The 20,162-nt window shown below is 30.9% G+C and overlaps 1 protein-coding gene across 1 annotated transcript in view; it reads left to right on the forward strand.

The window, feature by feature from the left end:
- The first annotated feature begins 11,775 nt into the window (after positions 1-11,775).
- The window catches only part of LOC107451782 (probable G-protein coupled receptor AH9.1), a 90,066-nt gene continuing 81,679 nt past the window's right edge, over positions 11,776-20,162 (forward strand). The window contains exon 1 of the mRNA XM_071186413.1: positions 11,776-11,878. The gene's annotated coding sequence lies outside the window, so the exon portion shown is untranslated. The remainder of the gene's footprint in view (positions 11,879-20,162) is intronic.

Below are 20,162 nucleotides of genomic sequence, written 5' to 3' on the forward strand. Positions count from 1 at the left end.
TTAACATAAAAATAAACTAAAACAATATTTGTCGTGTTTGGTGTTGTTACGTTCAGGCCAACGGACCCTTATAGTAACGTAATATATCTTACATCGCAAACCCATTTTTACTTACTAGATACTACACTTGAAGTAAGGATCGAATGGAGAGCTAGAGAAAGTCAATAGGATCGAATGGAGAGCTAGAGAAAGTCAATAGGATCAAATGGAGAGCTAGAAAAAGTCAATAGGATCGAACGGAGAGCTAGAGCTAGTTGCTGGGTGAAAATAAATAGTTAGGAATTACACACAAGGTAAAAGGACACATTACTACAAGCCTGTCCAATAGAACATAAAATTTGTAAAAATCAGTAAAAATGAAAATTGTAAAAACATTACAATTTTAAAACACTATGTTAAAATAAGAATTCGACTGTACGAAGCCATTAGCATGCATAAAATTTCAAGATATATAATTATTTGTGGATAGAAGATAGGATAAAGATGTAAAAAGACAAAATTGATAAAATAACAAGTATAGATAAAATATACCCTAAGATTAAAATCATTAAAAAATATTTGTCCAACAGGGACGTAAATGCTATAAAATTAATTTAAAGTGTAATTTAAGTGAAATGATTTATAAATCCATTCCTCCACATTTAGTGGTGCCCAACAGTATGGAATTACGGCATCAGTGCAAAGCGGACAAATCGCAATCTTTCATGAGTCTCTTAAATTGCGAACACTTTATTGTCAACACGTGAGGAACATAGTAGTTGTGATAACGACTACGAATTCAGTCATTAAGTGATTCAGTGAGAATGAGTCTGCGTCAAGATGGATAATCCATAGAAAAACCCTGACTTTGGAAATAATTAATTGTTGTATCTGGCTTGTTTTAATAAATCCAGTTAATAAACAGAATACTTTAATCACTTCAACAGATACTAAATAGTTTTGTGTATCACTGATATCAAATCTGCTATCAGTTTCGGCCTCCAAGCCACATTTTTTAAATGGTATTTTTAGTCCGTTTTTTGTCTAAATGTTTAAAAGCAGAGAAAAAGCAGAGATTCACGCAAATGCTGCGACAAACTTTTAAAGGAGTTAGGCCACATTATCATGATTAAAATTGAATAGGAACCCATGCATGGAAACAGTGCCGAATGCGGAACAAGGTGCTTCTTTATTATGACCTGTTCAGATGCACATTAAGAAACAGTTCATAAAATAGAAGAGGCCCATAGCGGTGTATGACGTATTTCCAGGCATGGGTTTCTATGCAATTTTAATTCTGATGGAGAGACCTAACGTCTCTAGAAATTTGCCGCAATATTTACGCGAACCCTATTATATATAGCACGGGTGGCCAACATGCGGCTCTTTGAAGGATTATTTGTGGCTCTTGAAAAAAGTACCCGAGTTCATTTTTCATTTTTGTGCTATTTTATTTTAAAAAATTATTATCGTTCCGTATGTTTCGAATTTCAGAAATTTGTACCAGAATCAAAGTATCCTATATTAAAAAAGGCTGCTAGTCGAATTATTTCAATATTCGGAACAACGTACTTATGTGAATCATTTTATTCCACTTTAAAACTCGTTAAATCCAAACACCGATTAGTCTTAACTAACCAGTAACTCAAAGAATTACTGAGAAGTTCTGTCACCAATTATTCACCAAATTTTAAACAATAATCAAGAGAAGTGAAATAAATGTGTTTAATTTTTAATATTTAAATTCAATACACATATTTTGAACTCTTATTTATATATTTTCAATAAATATAATTTCTGTAAAAAAAATTTAATACCTTTTTTGCATACCTTTTAAATACGTATTTAATTGCTGCACTCAAAAAATTTCAAATTTTGAAAAATGGCTCGTCTATCAAGGAGCTTGGCCACCCCTGATATATAGTATTTTTATACTTGTAACATTTCGCCGAAAGTTAGACTAAAAATGTCATTTAGGGAGTAAACTTAGGAGTAAAACTGATTTAAGATTTGAAATCCCCACATCCATTATAAGTAAGATCAAGTATTTGCATAAATGCAAGAAGAAATTCGTCCCTTAGGTGAACTGATTTATAAATCTATTCTTCCATATTTAGTGGTGTCCAACAATATGTAATTACGGTATCAGTCCCAAGTGGACAGAGTGCAATCTTTCATGACTCTCTAACATTAGGGACACTTTATTGTCAACACGTGAGGAACAAAGTAGTTGTGATAACGACTACGAATTCTGTCATTAAGTCATCCTGCGAGAAGGAGTCTGCGTCAAGATGGATGATACATGGGAAACCCTGACTTCGGAGATAATTAATCGCTGTCTCTGGCTTGTTTTAATAAATCCAGTTAATAAAAGGTATGTATTTTGCTCTGATTATAAGAATCACGAGCTTGTCCTTCAAATCTGTGTTCGTTTTCAACAGAATTCTTTTTAAAATGGATGATTTAAAAAAACAAAACATAGCGAATTGCCATTAAATAATTTTTATAACAAGGAATCGTAATACAAGAAGAAAAAAATGGTTATAACAGAAATTATTTTCTTCCAAAAATATTTTAGTTTTTATTTACAAGAGAAAAAATACTAATTGTCTATTGAGTAAATATTTTGCTATTTTAATAATAAATAATAAAATACCCAATAAAAAATATATAAAAAATTATTATTATTTTATATTTTTTATTATTATAATTACTATTTTATATTTTTTAATTTATATTATTATTATTTTATATTTTTTATTATTATAATTACTATTTTATATTTTTTAATTTATATTATTATTATTTTATATTTTTAATTTATTAATTATTATTATTATTATTTAATTTATGATTATTATATATTTTATTATTATTATATATTATTATTATTATTATTATTATTACTATTATCTATTTATTCTTACTATTATTATCATTTTATATTTTTTTAATTATTTGCTTGTTGAATTCGGTAGATGTTATCTAAAAGTCTAAAAATAAACCACGCTTTATAATTTTTTAAGATAATGCTATATTAAATATGAATGCAATACAAAACAGAAAAGTTTGGTTGTATACACTGAGAAAGAAAGTATGGGCAAAAGTACCAGAATATGGTTAAACTTACTATGTTTGTAGCTCTTTGAGAGCACTAAAGAGCCTGCTAAATTTTCATAGAAGTGCTTGGGTAATGATTTTAGTAAACTTAACAATGATATATTGTTTCATAATATTTGATACATTTTGGCAAACGTGGTAAAATTTGGTAATTCGGTCATGATACCTAAGGGAACGGTATAAAAACCATCTGTTCAGTTAAATTCACTTTTCAGTTTTGAATTTTTACTAAATGTGGTGATAAGAGCTATAATTTTTAAGAGCAGAATTTCCGGTAAACCGCTTCCATATGAATGGTTTAGATAATTTTTATTTTATTAAAAGAATGAAGAATAGTTTGATTACTACAAAGTCACAAAAAATTGTCAAGGTCTAGGATTTTCCTTCTCTAGCGATAGAGGGAACCACTAGATAAACTATTTAAATCCATAAATAAATATTTCCATGGTTCACTTGACAAAGCACGACACAGACACAACCTTACCCTTATGTCCTATACCTAATAAAAAGTTTAACAAAACTTAACCCCAATATGCAGTTAAATTTCATTTTTGCAGTTTTTAAGTCAAGCTAGTTTTAAATTGCTACAAATTCGTTTAGTTCAGTATTCACTGTTTTTTTTCTATCCATGCCATATTTAAAGGGTTCAAACCCCCGTAAATGCAAATAAAATTTTTTAACCGTAAACTTTTAGGTAAATTAGATGGTCAGACTGCTGCCGTTTATTATTTTTTATTTTAGAAGGAAAATTCTAACAGTGTATTTTAGTTCTAAATAACCTTCAGAGTTACTGTTTTTCATTTTGAAGCAAATAAATTTATTCATTGAATTTGACATATTTTTAACATAGATGAAACTTTTCCACAACAGTAATAGTTTATTCATAAATTTAAACATTTAATTGGACATATTTTTAACATAGATGAAACCTTTCCACAACAGTCAGTAATCGTCCACGTTTATTGTTGTGCTAGAAGTCCGACAATTTTGATGATTGCAATGTAATTAATTTAGGGCATCGACCATGTTTTCTTCTCAAAGTAGCTGGTACCATTTGATCAATAGCTGGGAAAGCTTCAAACCACTAACTCGGATAAAGATCTGGTCCTTCTAACTGACAATTTATTTGTCTTCACATAAATGCATTTACTGTATTCAGCAAGAAATTAATCTACTAAATAAAAAATTTCGACAAAGATTTTCATTTTTTAAAAATATTTCTCTTTAAAGAGTAAAACATCAGTTAGGTGAAAAATAAATTCTTTTGTAACTGATAGATTCAGATCCACTTCACTTTAAATAGCTCTAAGGTGTTACCTCACAAAAAATTCAATTTTTTGAAGAAAAAAATGCGTTTTAACCTGTTTTATTCAGAGTAATTTGACACCAAATTTAAGAAAATACTCAAAAAACGTAAGTTATACAGCAGCAAAAATAATCAAAACCATTGAAAGCAGAAAATCCCACACCCGATTTCTAAATTTGAAATCGTCTGTAAACCCAAGAGTGGATTTAAAATTGTTAATTAAAAATTTTGCCTTTCAATCTGTTTTTCTCAATTCACCATTTTTCCTACCTTGGCTTGCAAGATTATTCGACGTCTAACGAACCAATTAAGTTAAAATTTGTAATTGATTAAAGTATCGTATGTTGATTAAAATCAGATTATCATTTAAATATTGGAGAATATCAATTCTTACCATCAATATCAATCAATCTAATATCAATTCTTAATATCAATTAATATCAATTTTTTTTTCCAATTTTAACTTTTAGGGAAATTAAAATATAAATATTTTTGCAATATTTTACAAAGTGTTTCCATTGAAATAATATCTGTACTTAAGTTAAACTCTTCTAAGAAACTCAGATTCCAAAGTTAAATTTTAGATAAGTTACTCAGAGCAAGAAATAAAAGCTGTACATAGATTCTTTGTCGATAAAGTGAAATCACCCCTTCCTCTTGAGCAATTTTTTTAAAAACACATTAAGGAAAATATTTACTGAACTAAATTAAAGTTTTACAGACTGAAAATTCAACAAATTTTAATTTTTTGTTACCTTCCTCTTAACCGCTGAATAAAAAATCCAATTAAAAAAAATATTCATGCACAGATATTTTTTAAGTTAAAACCGAAATTAAAAGTGTTATTTTTTATGTCACAAATGTAATTGTAAAGTATGTAGACATACATTTGCAAATATCCAGTTTAATAGGAGCTCAGTTTAGCAATAAGCGGTTTTATATTTTATGTCCCACAAAAAAGCATAATTTTTGCTCAAAATAAGTGTTTTATAAAATATTTAAAACTGGGGTTTGCTTAAAGCAAAAAAAAGGAAGGATCTTCTTAAAAAGCTAATTAACTACGATGTTTTTTAAGGTCTGAGGAATTTATTTTGAAAAAAGTATATTTTACGTTAAAAAAAATATACTGAAATAAAAAATCACCTGCATGAAGAGTTATTTGAAGCGGCTAAGTATGTTATTTCATTTTTTTTAAAAAGAGAGAAAAGTTAATTAACGCAATTATGAAACCGTGAGATTTAAACTACCTTATATAGGAAATTATACATTGTCTTACATGGAACAGCTAAGATAATGAACATTATGGTTCCGCCATTACCAACCAGAAAACTTCCTCCAAACTTCACTTTCAAATAAAAAATAATTTAAATTTTTGTTTCAAATCCTGCTTCTTAATTAGAAAAATTTTAGAGTCACGATGTATTTCTAGAATCGAAAAAGTGCTGCAAAAATTCACATATTGTGCTCTAAAAACGGAATTAGAATTTTTTATTTATTTAAATTTAAAAGAAACAACTTGATTGTAATTCTCTATCCTTGTGTCGCTTATTGTAATACTTATTTCAAAAGTAGAGTAAACTCCGATCACTGGTCTAGAGTGGATAAGGTACTGGACTACGGGGCGAGTGGTCGTTGGCGAAGAATATAGAGGGAAGAATATAGAATTTATATTCTTTGGTCGTTAGTTCCAATCCCACCGTAGGCAAGGATGTAACTTTTCCCCTCTCTCTGTTCTATGACCTTTCTTCTGTGTGAATGTTTTTTTATTTCCAATGAGCTGCACAAGTGCGCACACATAGTGCGTTCTCCAGAAGTGGTATCCACTCTTTCAGGACCACCACAATGGGTGAGATACCGTTGGCCATGCTAATTTGGACGTCTACATTTCTGCCACACTAGATGGCAGCACCGACACTCTTATTTGGATGCTAAAGTGCACTAGGAATTTAATTTTGCCGGAAATGCCAAGAGCCAATAAGGCACTCCAGGGTTCTTTTACATGCCGCATAATTATACGACATGGCCACTGAGGATTTTCTGCATCCCGAAAATCCGGTGTCTGGGCCGGGGATCGCTACCCCACCCTATAAACGGGTTTGTGGTTATATGACGTGGGCGACAATACTCCACCGCTGTAGCTTAGCCACAGGTGCCCACTGGGTAATGATAAGAAAGTAGCAATTCTGGAATTTCTGAGACCAATGGAAAATAGACCCAAGTGACCGCCATAAAAAAGAAATGTAGAGTAAATGTTTATTTTACTTTTTGCTTGTAATCCTATCAATAGCATAGTTATTTAATTGGTATTGCGCTTTCATGATTTTTCGGACACATTTTACCACATTTCATAATCCGCGTAAGACACTGGTTACTTACAGACAAACTGCTATAGACAATTGCTACGAACTTCCCACAGCTATAAGCTATTACTCTTTTAAAAAAAATAATAATAAAAAAAAACCTTTGATATTATAATAATTTTTTTTTAATAATTTCCAGTGAGCTGCACAATCAGTCTTACCGATGAGCAGACCTAGTGCGTTCTCCAGAAGTGGTACCCACTCTCTCAGGACCACCACAATGGGTGATATACCGTTGACCATGTTAATTGGGGCGTCTAGTTTCTGCCCCACTAGATGGCAGCACCAAGACTCTATTTGGATGCTAAAGTGCACTAGGAATTTAATTTTACCGGAAATGCCAAGAATCAATAAGGCACTCCAGGGATCTTTTACATGCCACATAATCATACGACATGGCAGCTGATGATTTTCTACATCCCGGAAATCCGGTGTCTGGGCATATTATAATAAATTATATGCATAATAAAATGATGAAATAAAAGTAACGTAACTTTAATGTCAGCCAGGAAGTGTATTATTGAGGGTAAACAACATCGGGTGACTTTACAACTTTAAGTTCCATTTTAAGGACTTGTGCTCAATCTGTCATAACCGTAAGCTGTCGAGAGATGTCGTCAGTGTCCTAGGTCTAAATTCTTGCGACGAAAAGTAACGAAGTGACAACGACAGTGTTGAAAGTGGATACCTGTAATAAAGTGAGTGAAAACAATGCACATGAAACCGAAAATTCTCAGCTCATGTGTATAGTACGTTCACCAGTAGTTGGCACTTGGCTCAGCCTGCAACATGTGTATCCGACGATACTATTTCAGTATTTTTGGGAAAAGGATGTGAACAATCCTGAACAAGGATGCTATTTGGCGATCGTATGACAAAAATATTCATTTCGCAATCTTTATGTGCATTTTTTTAACATTAAATATTTCATAAATTGGATAATATTTCTCTCCTCTTAGCGAATAATTTATCCTTTTTTTGCTACAATATGTTTAATTAATTAGCTAGAGTAGGTATAATAGCAGATGATAAAGCGAAGTAAGTGACTAAAAAAGAATTCATTGTTTGCGTTTGCCGCACATTAAAGGCTGTCTGAATTTCAAACTCGGTGACGTTTCTCTTCCCGCTCTTCAATGAACTCTTCGTCCGAGGAGATGGAGTCAAGTGCCAACTCCTGGTGAACGAACTATACCTCATGCCTTATGTATGCTTATGTCAGTGCTTTAAAGGTACAACAGCACGGAAATTTGTATTTTTTTACCTTTCAATGAACGAAAACCTTTTTTGTACCTTTTCGTTGTACCGTTGTGCCCTCTATATTCATGTAATACATAAGCTATGTATCTCTTATATGAAATGTGTTTCCACTAGATACTGTTTTTGGAAGGTAGGTATGGGAACGAATGAATACGTTTTTAATTATTTTTAGGCTATGTGACTCTTTCGCAGATTGTAAAATCTAGTCATGTCTAATCTATCATGTCTAATCGTCATGTTTTGTTCGGTACGGCTGTTTTGTTCAGCTTAATTTAGGTCAAAATAATCCCACATTCTCCTTCTCACAGTACAGTGTGCTTTACGAGCTAATTTCAGTTTAAATTAAGAATTAGAATATATGTGCTTCTCAATAAATCATTCTTTTTGTACAATGCGCCTGGAAAATAAGTTTACTGTCTCTTATAAGTATTATATTTTTATTATGAACTTTAACATCATTGAACACTAGGAAATTGTACAATATACTTTACTTCAAAAGTATTATTAAAAATATTCCAGAGGTTTCTTTATACCAAGAGCAGTTCTTCATGTTTATTGCACCAAGTAGTAACTAATGGTGCTTTATAATATTACTTTTGATGCAAAATAATTGCCACCATTTTTGATTTTAATAAGATACGAGTAATGGGAAAAAGATAAGAGTATAAGAAAAGAGCAATCATGAGGGTTAGAGGCCGCTGTCAAGCTGGGGTTTAATATCTCTTTTGTTACATGAAACAAACTAATTATGTTTTAAAATAACACTTGGATACATAATTGCATACCATTATAACCTTAAAGATTAATATTGTATGAATAAGAGATTTTAATTATTGCTAGTGATATTTATAAAATTATAATTTTTTAAATTCATAAAATGACAGTTTTTATAATGCNTCTGTTCTATGTCCTTTCTTCTGTGTGAATGTAGCCCTCCCTATAAGAGGGTTTATGGTTATATGGCGTGGGCGACAATACTCCACCGCTGTAGCTTAACCACAGGTGCCCACTAGCTAATGATAAGAAAGTAGCAATTCTTTAATTTCTGAGACCAATGGAAAATAGACCCATGTGACCGCCATAAAAAAAGAAGAAGAAATGTAAAGTAAATGCTTCTTTTACTTTTTGCTTGTAATCCTATAAATAGCATAGTTATTTAATTGGTATTGTGCTTTCATGTTTTTTCGGACACATTATTTTACCCCATTTTATAATCCGCATAGGGCACTGGTTATTTACAGACAAACTGTTATATACAATTGCTACGAGCTTGCCACAGCTGTAAGCTACGAAGAAGAAAAACTTTGATAATAATAATAAATTATATGCATCATAAAATGATGAAATAAAAGTAACGTAACTTTAATGTTAGCCATAAAGTGTATTATTGAAGATAAACAGTATCGGGGGACTTTACAACTTTAAGTTTCATTTTAAGGATTTGTGGACAATCCATCATAAAAGTAAGCAGTCGCGAGATGTCGTCAGTGTCCCAGGTCTAGGTTCTTCTTGCGACGAAAAGTAACGAAGTGACAACGACAGTTGAAAGCGGATATCTGTAATAAAGTGCGTGAAAACAATGCGCATGTACCGAAAATTCTCTGCTCATGTGTATAGTTCGTTCACCAGGAGTTGGCACTTGGCTCCACCTGCATCGTGTGGTATTTGACGATAATATTTCAGTATTTTTGGGAAAAGGATGTGAACAATCCTGAACTAGGTTGCTATTTGGTGATCGTATGACAAAAATATTCATTTCGCAATCTTTATTGTGCATTTTTTTAACATTAAATATTTCATAAATTGGATAATATTTCTCTCTTTTTAGTGAATAGTTTATCCTTTTTTAGACATTTTGCAACAATATATTTAGCTAATTGGCTAGAGTAGGTGTAATAGCAGATGATAAAACGAAGTAAGTGACTAAAAAGAATTCATTGTTTGCGTTTGGCGCACATTAAGGGCTCTTTGAATTTCAAACTCAGGGACGTTTCTCTTCCCGCTCTTCAATGAACTTTTCGTCCGTGTTTTTTAAAAGTGCCAACTCCTGGTGAACGAACTATACCTCATGCCTCATGTATGCTTATGTCAGTGCGTTAAAGGTACAAAAGCGTTGAAAAATGTTTTTTTTTTTACCTTTCAATGAACGAAAACCTTTCTTGTACCTTTTCGTTGTACCGTTGTGTCTTCTATATTCATGTAATACATAATACATAAGCTATGTATCTCTTATATGAAATGCGTTTGCACTAGATACTGTTTTTAGAAGGTAGGTATGGGAACGAATGAATACGTTTTTAATTATTTTTAGGCTATGAGACTCTTTCGCAGATTGTAAAATCTAGTCATGTCTAATCTATCATGTCTAATCATCATGTTTTGTTCGGTACGGCTGTTTCGTTCAGTTTAATTCAGTTCAAAATAATCCCATCACATTCTCCTTCTCACAGTACAGTGTGCTTTACGAGATAATTTCAGTTCAAATTAAGAATTAGAATATATGTGCTTCTCAATAAATCATTCTTTTTGTACATTGCGCCTGGAAAATAAGTTTACTGTCTCTTATAAGTATCATATTTTATATTTTTATTACAAACTTTAACGTCATTGAACACTAGGAAATTGTACAATATACTTTACTTCAAAAGTATTATTAAAAATATTCCTGAGGTTTCTTTATATCAAGAACAGTTCTTCATGTTTATTGCACCAAGTAGTAACTATGGTGCTTTATAATATTACTTTTGATGCAAAATAATTGCCACCATTTTTGATTTTAATAAGATACGAGTAATGGGAAAAAGATAAGAGTATAAGAAAAGAGCAATCATGAGGGTCAGAGGCCGCTGTCAAGCTGGGGTTTAATATCTCTTTTGTTACATGAAACAAACTAATTATGTTTTAAAATAACACTTGGATACATAATTGCATACCATTATAACCTTAAAGATTAATATTGTATGAATAAGAGATTTCAATTATTGCTAGTGATATTTATAAAATTATAATTTTTTAAATTCATAAAATGACAGTTTTTATAATGCTTTAAACATTTTGTCATTATTAAAACATTTTTGTTACTTTAAACATAATGTAAAAATTATAATGATTTCGAGTATTTTGTATATTCTATAATGTCAAACTTTTATAATAAAAGTTTGAATAGTAAAATAATGAAATTAACTAGAGAAATAATAACATTTCATTTTAAATTTTGCGAAAAATGCACCTTTCAAAACTTGCATTACATGCAGCACGTAGTTAAATATTTGCCAAGAATGTAAATTTTTAAATCGATCATGTGATTATTTAACAAAACAAATTATAACTACACATTATTAAAAAAATATTTTAAATAAAATTGAAATAGCTTACAATTTCAAAGTTTATCGAATATTTGATAAAAACATGCTTCCCCATTTATTTCAATAAAGCAATAAAAATGACAAACTTTTTCATACACTGCCTGAGAATAAATGAAACTACAGAGAAAGAAAAGGAAATAAATACATTATTTTTAAGGTAAAAAGAAAATCATTTTTTAAAATTCGAATTGTATCAATAGTTTCTAACAAACCAATTTTGACAATTTTCCAACGCACTATTTTGTTCATGAAATAATTCACGTTGAATCCAAGAACGGCAAAGCTTATTTGACTTTCAAAGTGCGAGTAGAGAAAGTGATTTGTTTTCTTCTCTGCGCATGTTCGTGGGAAGCTCAAGATCGGAAAGGGATGCTGTGGATTTTTCACTATTTATTTAGGATCTACGAAAGGCTAAAGCAGACCAAGTCATTTCCGCTCTTACTTGTCATGTGACTAATGGATTCCATAGCAAACAACTAATTCTTCGAATAGTGAGTTTAATTTCCATGTTTTAATCCCAAATATAGTAAAACAGAAAAAAATTCCAAATCACGGAAATTGTGAGAAAAAAAATGAGGTACTTATTTGATCTATTTTTTTATATGGAAAATATTTTAATGCATAAATTTAGTTATATTTTTAATATTAAGAAAATTATATCAAATTAGTAATAATGCATATTGAACATTTACAAATAGCTGCACACTGTTCCTAAATCATATATAAGTACTATATCATAGGTTGTTTTCATGTTTCTAATTGCTCATAAATGTTTCTGAGACGTTCTATTTTTAATGTAGTTTTTTTGTATGTCTGATGTTCCGGGAAGATTATTTTTAATAATCTTTTTAAAAATATTTTTTAAAAATAAAGACTGAAAATTAAACTCTTTGGGAAACAAAAAGAATCAAAGAATAAGAAACACTATAGAAATCTATACAAATGGTTTCTAAGAAAAACAGGTGCACAGAGCATAAATACGTGTGCTTGATTGCTTGTTGAAAGTCAATGATATGTCGGCTTTCAACTCTTCTCTGTTTCATCACATCATATAGAGAGAAAACATTCTTGTAGAATAATCGTACTGTATAGCTCTGACATTTCTGGTATAGAAAAAAACATTATTCAGGCTTAAAAAACCTAAGTATAAAATATTAAAACTATTCATTTCGAATATTAAAACTATTCATTTCGAATATTAAAATTATTAATTTCGAATATTAAAACTATTTATTTCGTAACTTTATCGTTAATATGTTAACGGTTTACCAGAAATTCTGGTTTCCAAAATAGTTCTTATTACCCCACATTTAGTAAAGAAAACAAAACTGAAACGTGAATATAACCGCTTAAATGATTTTATGCCATGCTCTGAGGTAGAACGTTAAAATTTCCAGATTATACCATATTCGTCAAATTTTATCACCTATTATGCAACTATATTTTATTGTTAATTTTACGAGAATCACTACCAAAGCGCAGTCCTTCGACAAAAATTACCGGATTTTTTGGTGTTCCCAAGGAGAAAGAAATATCACATTTATCATGTTTTGTTTGTAAATTTATCACGTTATTAAATTGTGCTTCACCGTAACAGGATCTCTTCAGGGGTCATACTGTACTAAAAGTACAACACTTTGTACTATTAATTAGCACTTTATTTCACACAAAATATAATAATCTTGTTAATTGACATTTGTTTTGTGTAGAACACATTATTCAAGTGAATTAACAATTATTTATCCATAGAAAAAATATATGTATAAAAAGTAACTCTTTTTAAGCTATGAAAAAATTTCAGAATAATTTTTTAGAAAGTTACTGTTGACACAAATTAAGGAATATTTTATTCTATGTAAAATCTAATAATCAGGTTATTATTACCCGCCCGAAGTCTATATTTAGAAATGATCATTAAAATTCAACACTATATGCCTTATAATTATTTAATTATGTTTAAGATTTTATAAAAATGCAGTTTATACAAAACAAATTAATCAGGATACTAAGCACTTAATTCATGTAAAATTCCAATGCAAAAATATTTCTGGTACATTATTTAACCCGTTTTTAAATAAGCAAAGTGGATGCCTTTACGTAAGCTTATACTTCATACTCTACAAAGAAGAAAAATTGTAAAATTATCGTACTATATGGTAAGGACATTTCTGGTAATAGACCATGATTCCGGTTAATAAAACCAAAATGTACGAAATTTGAACTATTTGGTTATTTTTCTTTTTGTATGGTAACGGTTTATCAGAAATTCTGGTTTTCAAAATTGTACTTCTTATTACCACACATTTAGAATATAAAACAAAGCTGAAAAGTAAATTTATTCGAATAAATTGCTTTTATGACACGGATAGCTTGGCCAGGATAGCTTGGTTGTTAGGGTGTTGCATTCTTGCTCCTGAGAACGGAAGTTCAAACCCAGCCGGCCGAAGACTCCCGATGTAGAAACTGGTGACTTGCGCACGTGTTAAATCATAAGGTCCTCCATGTTCCCATAACAAATTATACCTCTGGAGGTACTGGATTGGAGGTAGATAGTTCGCTATTTCAGGATGCAATTACGATATGTAGATGATCTTATGGATGTATGAATGGGTCTACCCAATAAACGGGAGTCACGTATGGGTGTGGCAGAAGTCGAATTCTTGGCCATAGATGACACCACTGGAATAACAAGAACAAACGCATCCCCTGTGCATTAATGGCCAACAACAACAACTTGTACTGATTTAAAGTACATTAGAAAATTACTAAATTTTATCACATTTTATGAAACCATATTTTATCGTAAATTTAACAAAGTCATATCTAAAGAGCTTCGGTTAAAATTACCGAGGTGTTTAGTGTTTTCATAGAGCCAGAAACAGGATAAATTTTACCATATTCTGGTAGTTTTGACCATACGTTTTTTGTTTCTCAGTGTAGGTTTAGTAGTCAAAGTACTATCTATTTTATTACTTAACTGATTAATATGTTCTTGGTATGATATATATTTCATCGAGTCAATTCATAAATCCGTACGTTGTTACACTTTAGAAAATTAAATTCGAATTAATGTTATACTTATGTTTGCTGTCTTACAATTAATGTTATAAATGGAATAAAATATACTGTTTGATTGATTAATTACATTCTCATATAACAATTGGAAATTAAAGCATGCTATTACTCTGCATGAATCCAAATTTGTGTTCAAGTAATTTAGACGTGATGGTTCAAAATTATTTAGTTACAATAAACCTTTATTCATTATAGAATTTATAAAGTTCTATTGAGATCATTAATTTCTGATATAATAGAAATTTCGAAGTACTTTATTCAATATAGCTTAGGATACTGATTACTTTATCATGACTGAGGTGAAGTGAATAGTTGAACTTAGAGTTGATTTCAAGTAGAATTCCACTCTCAGAAATAAAGGTTTCCCAATTGACTATTCAGCATGCATAAAGTTGTAATCCATTAAAATTGAGAATCATTACGTCACGAAATTACGTGGTTTGTGACGAAACGCGAACTCTCAAGTACATGACAAAAATGTTCCTCATTTTGGCAAAATGTTCCAATGGCAAAAATGTTCCTCATTCATTCATCTAACTTCTTCATAAAGCATCGTGGGAGATTGTTAATTTGGATGACCAAACTAGAACGAAGACCAGACGATTGAAAATAAAGTCACAATCAAGCTGACCGGGCTGTTTGGTGGTCAAGGAGTTGGAAGAATACGAGCAAGATCCCGAGTTAGAATCCTGCTTCACGCATTGGCGTATTATATTTCTCTGTTCTATCAGCCTTGAGTTGTTTAGGCGACAATGATCCACCTATATGATGTCCACTATGAAGTGATTATTTGAAAAGTTAGATACAATAGGTATAGGAGAAGTGATGATAATCTATTTCGTCATATTGACGAAATTTTTGCTTGAAGCATATTCTAGGAAACGATTGCCAAAAACGAAGAAAGTTTCGAGAAATTTAAGTACCCATTTTCACAGGGTCCTCAAAGTTTCACAGTTAGGTCAAGGATATTAAATATTTTTCCACAAAAAGATTCCTCAGATAAATTGAAATGATAATAATTCATTGAAAGTTGTATTTTAGAAATTAGTTCAAATTCCAAATTACGTAGGAAATGAATTTTTTGTCTTAATCTACAATGTTCCTTGAACCCCTTTTTAATGAATCTTTTTACAATGAATCCTGTTTAAAAATATTAAGTGGTTATTCTTATATAATTCATCTATTAGACGATCTTATTTTTAACTCATAAATATGAATATGAAAAATTCATAAGAGTTAGAAGGAGGAATTTTTCTGATCGATTACTTATAAAATTCTATTGGATAAAGTTCGAAAGTTGACTTATAAACTTCCAGTTTATCCGAGATTAAAAGCTGGGAAATGGATAGTCCTCATTCGGCAAGATAAGACCAGCCAGAAATTTCCGAACTCAACTAATAAGTGAAAGAAAATATGTATGAAATATAGAGCACATACTCGCAAGACTTTTCTTGCTTAAAATTAGCATAAAAGTATACATTAGCTTACAAGCTATGGTGATAATCTCAAATCTAATTTCAAAAATATTATAAAGAAAGTGTGACTAGGTTCATATACTTCATTAAAATAAATAAAAAATAACATTAGCCGTGTCTGTTCGTTGTACCAACGACATGATAGTGCACGGTGAAAAATTCCAGCTCAAATAAAGTAAAAAGTGTTGCAGTCAGTATGCCGTTACTTTTTACAGGTAGAATCCTTTATTATTGGAACATATTACGGACTAACGCACCTTATATGCCCTAATTTTTGCAGTGAAGATAATGAATTATTATAATGAAATATTACTGTAAATATTACGGTATAATATTAGTACCGGAAATACTACGGGGACGGAAAGTGAAATCGTTTCGGCGCAATAATAATTCGTTAGTCTTAAACTTCAATTCCTTTTTTCGATTCATTTTCAATCCGGCATTGAGAGGTTGCTGCTAACGAGGGTGAATATGATATTGATTAAAAAAAATATTGTTAACAAATATCAAATGCACCGAAATGACATAACTTTCCGGTCCCCCCCCCCCAAGACTATACTGTAAAAATAGAATGTGAGGTAAAACTGATTTTATTGTAAAATGGATTCTACGGATAGTGCACTTGAAGTGCTAATGCTGCATACCGTAAGTTGATCTAGAATTTTTTACAGCATGTCACTGCAGTTAGTTTTGCACAGGCCGTCTTTACTTCCCAGTCAGCTGTCGATCATCTATCTGAAAGTGTGTGGACCTTAAGCCATCACTGGGGATCGAATCTTAGTCTTCCACATAGGCAGTTCAGGGCCCTAACAGTCTGAACCATCGGAACTTATTTCTTATATTTTATAATTGCGATTCAGTATTTCATATTTATTATAATTTCTATGATTTTTTACTATTGAATTTTTTTATATTTATATCAGTTATTTAAAAAATAATCTGACCCTTTTACTAAATTCACGAGGTTCACGACCATAACAATTACACACATTTTTCTTAATTAATGACTGGCTCAGAAATTTTCTGCTGGGGATGCAAATTATATTTAGCATACAATAAATATTTAACATGCAGTCTTATAAAATGTCGTAATATATACTAAATTTTTACTTAGATTATTATTTCCGAAATTTCTTATTTTTTATATAACTAAATTTTTTTCAATGTTTTAATGAACGTTAAAATCCTTTTAACTAAAAAATAATTCCTAATTTTTAAAACTGAATTTTATTTTTTTATTTTTAAAGTGATTTGTAATTTAAAAATCATTAAATTATTAAATTACGAAAAAATTAATTTTCGACTATTCATTTCGTTTTTCGTTCATTTATAATTGCGTCTTTTATTTCAGAAAAATCAAAATTGATTTTAGAAAACAATTCTTTTAAAAAAGCTTACATTTTCATTTCAATTCTTATTATTTTATTTGTGTTATAAAAGTATATCAGTTTCATAATTTTCAAAAGTTTTGTGAAATGTACAAGCCTGCATAATGATATTCTACTTTAAGATACCAATTCATTGTGTTTCAACTCTTTAAATAAAAATAAATTGTCGATCAAAACAATACTTTTTAAAATGTCATTACTATTGTTATAAATTTATATTTTATGGAACTTTGAAAAAAAAACCTCTCTTATTTCGTCAAATTAGATAAAAGCATTTTACGTCATAAAGATATATCTTTTGGGACAAAATAAAAATGTTCAAGCATAAACACTAATATGCAGCTCTGTTCTCCCATATTTTCTTCTTCATTCTTCTTATATTCGATTGAACAATTCAAACAGTTCTAAGGATAACTTTTTATATTTGTTATGAACAACACAGATAAAACGCATTTGGGTTTTTAAAAGTTCCCTAAGAGACGAAAAGAAGGGAAATGCTCAGCTTCTTAGGGAAAATCTTTTGTCACACGAGTCAAAAACCTTTGAAAAAATGTAACTTCAGTTTAACTAATGATCAAAAAGAACAATGAAAAGAGGGGGAGCTTTATGTAAAAGTGGAAGCATAAAAGTGGAAGAAAATGTAATAAATTAGGATTATCGCACTTCCCTTTTCCTTTTACTTAAAATGAAAGTTACTTTCTTAAAAAAATTAAGATTATAAATTTTAATTTATTATTTAAGAACGCTATCAGCTTCTTGAAAGGAGTCTTTCTTCATGACGNTATATATATATATATATATATTAAAACTCTTCATTTCCTAATATTTTGTAACGGTGTACATATTGCAGCTGCTTACAGGAAATTTCGGGTTCTTAAAATTATAGTCCTTATTACTACACACTAAGTAAAAATTACAAAAATTAATAGTAAATTTAACCGAAGAATTAAATTACATACCATGCGCTTAAGTATCATAGTAAAATTATCAAACTTTATCACACAATAGCCGTCTTTGGTGACCAGTTTGGTCACTTTTCAAAACTATCATGTGCAACATATAAACTTTAGTGGTAACCAGTCACATGCACATCTCAACTTAACTTAAATATGTAATTTTTTAACTCCTTCTTCTATCTAGCACTTTAAATAGTTTTAAACATTATATTAAGCAAATTCTCTCTTCTTTTAGATGTTGCTCACGGCTTCGACAGAACATAAGTACGTTGATTTCAATTTAATTACTTAAAAGCTATGCTCGTGATATTGTCAAAGTTCGTATTGAATTTTAGTAATAATTCAAAATCAGTCCAGCATCTTTTGAATCCCAACAACCACCATGAGTGTGAGTTCGAGATATTTCATCAAGGTAGGCAGCACAAGTATTAAAATTTCTTCCATCTCTGCCATGAAATAAGGTAGAAAACCCATCCCAACACTTTGTTATGTGCTGCACTACTTCCTAACGCACCTCTCGAGTAATAACTTGAGTAAAGTATAATATATATGCTGTAGTTCGTAAAAGGCAAGCTCCGTCACCAATACCTACATCAGTTTTCTTGCACTTTGACTCTAGGGTGTAAGAGCCTGTTGGGTGGTCAACAGAATGTAAAACCCTCAAACAGCTTTTGAACAACCTTTACGCCAGCAAACCTCACTTCTCGCGTAAAATATCCTCAATGGGTTAGAATCATGGTTTTGAATACCCTTGAGGTTGGAATAACTATGGACAATTCTCGAGGTTTTCCTTCTTATGTAGCCAGACTAGGTTCATTATGTTGTCGGATTAGTTCCATAAGAAAGTCCACCACGTGGGGTAGTTTGTACTACAACTTGAACCTGGGGATCCCTCGTCTCCTAGGTTGGGTTTAAAATTTCAAGGCTACGGAGTTGAACATTGATAGCCGTAAACTCAAAATTGGGTTCTATACTTTTCAACACTAGTTATAACATAATATATAATAATTACGTCAAATCACGCTGACTTTGGGAATAGACTTCCGTCTCTCCATTAGGGGAGACAAATTCGAATCTCAGCGATGTCTGTTCCATGCGAATTCTTCCTCCAGTTCACCTTTCCCAGTTCGTATAAAATATCCTCAGTGATAGATGGCTTATGGGTTATAACTCCATTGCCATCTTTCTAATCGTGGGATATGAATAACGCAAATGCGGGTTAGTTCCATCGAAACGTCAATTATGTAGGCCAGTTTGTTCCAATACTTGATCCAGCAGTTCCCTTGTCTTCTAGATTGGTGTCAAAGTTATAAACCACGGAGTTAGGCAATGAAATTAAAAACTGTTCAAGGCCTGTTGTAAAATAAAATAGAACCATTGCTTCAAACAATGGCTGCAGAAGCCTCGATGGATGAATGATTGGGACAGCTATTTTGCTGGAAGAGAAATGTGAATTCCACGAAATATTACCATGGAGTGCGGGAGAGTGAAATTGTCCAGTAAGCCCACGCACAGAGTTCATTTTTCCAATTGTATGAATTAAGGCCAATACATTTGGCCTAAATCCCCTAGTTCTAGACCTTCACACCTTTTGAATGAGTTTCTCCATTTGAATGAGTGTCCAAACATTTGTGACCAGGCAGCACACAATTTATGTAATAAATACTATATTAAAGACTATCCTCAAACGCATTATCTCGGATAGGATGCATTATGACCATCTTGCGATAAATATCGAACATGATTGTCAACTTACGATAAATATCAAATATGCGATGATTGTCAACTAGATAACATCGCAATCATTATCGACCCTGATAAATATCGAATGCTATAACACCGTGTTAGTTTGATCAATAGTAAGTTTAACATGTTTCAATG

This window comes from Parasteatoda tepidariorum, chromosome 10 (assembly GCF_043381705.1).
Source record: "Parasteatoda tepidariorum isolate YZ-2023 chromosome 10, CAS_Ptep_4.0, whole genome shotgun sequence".
Classification (NCBI taxonomy): domain Eukaryota; kingdom Metazoa; phylum Arthropoda; class Arachnida; order Araneae; family Theridiidae; genus Parasteatoda; species Parasteatoda tepidariorum.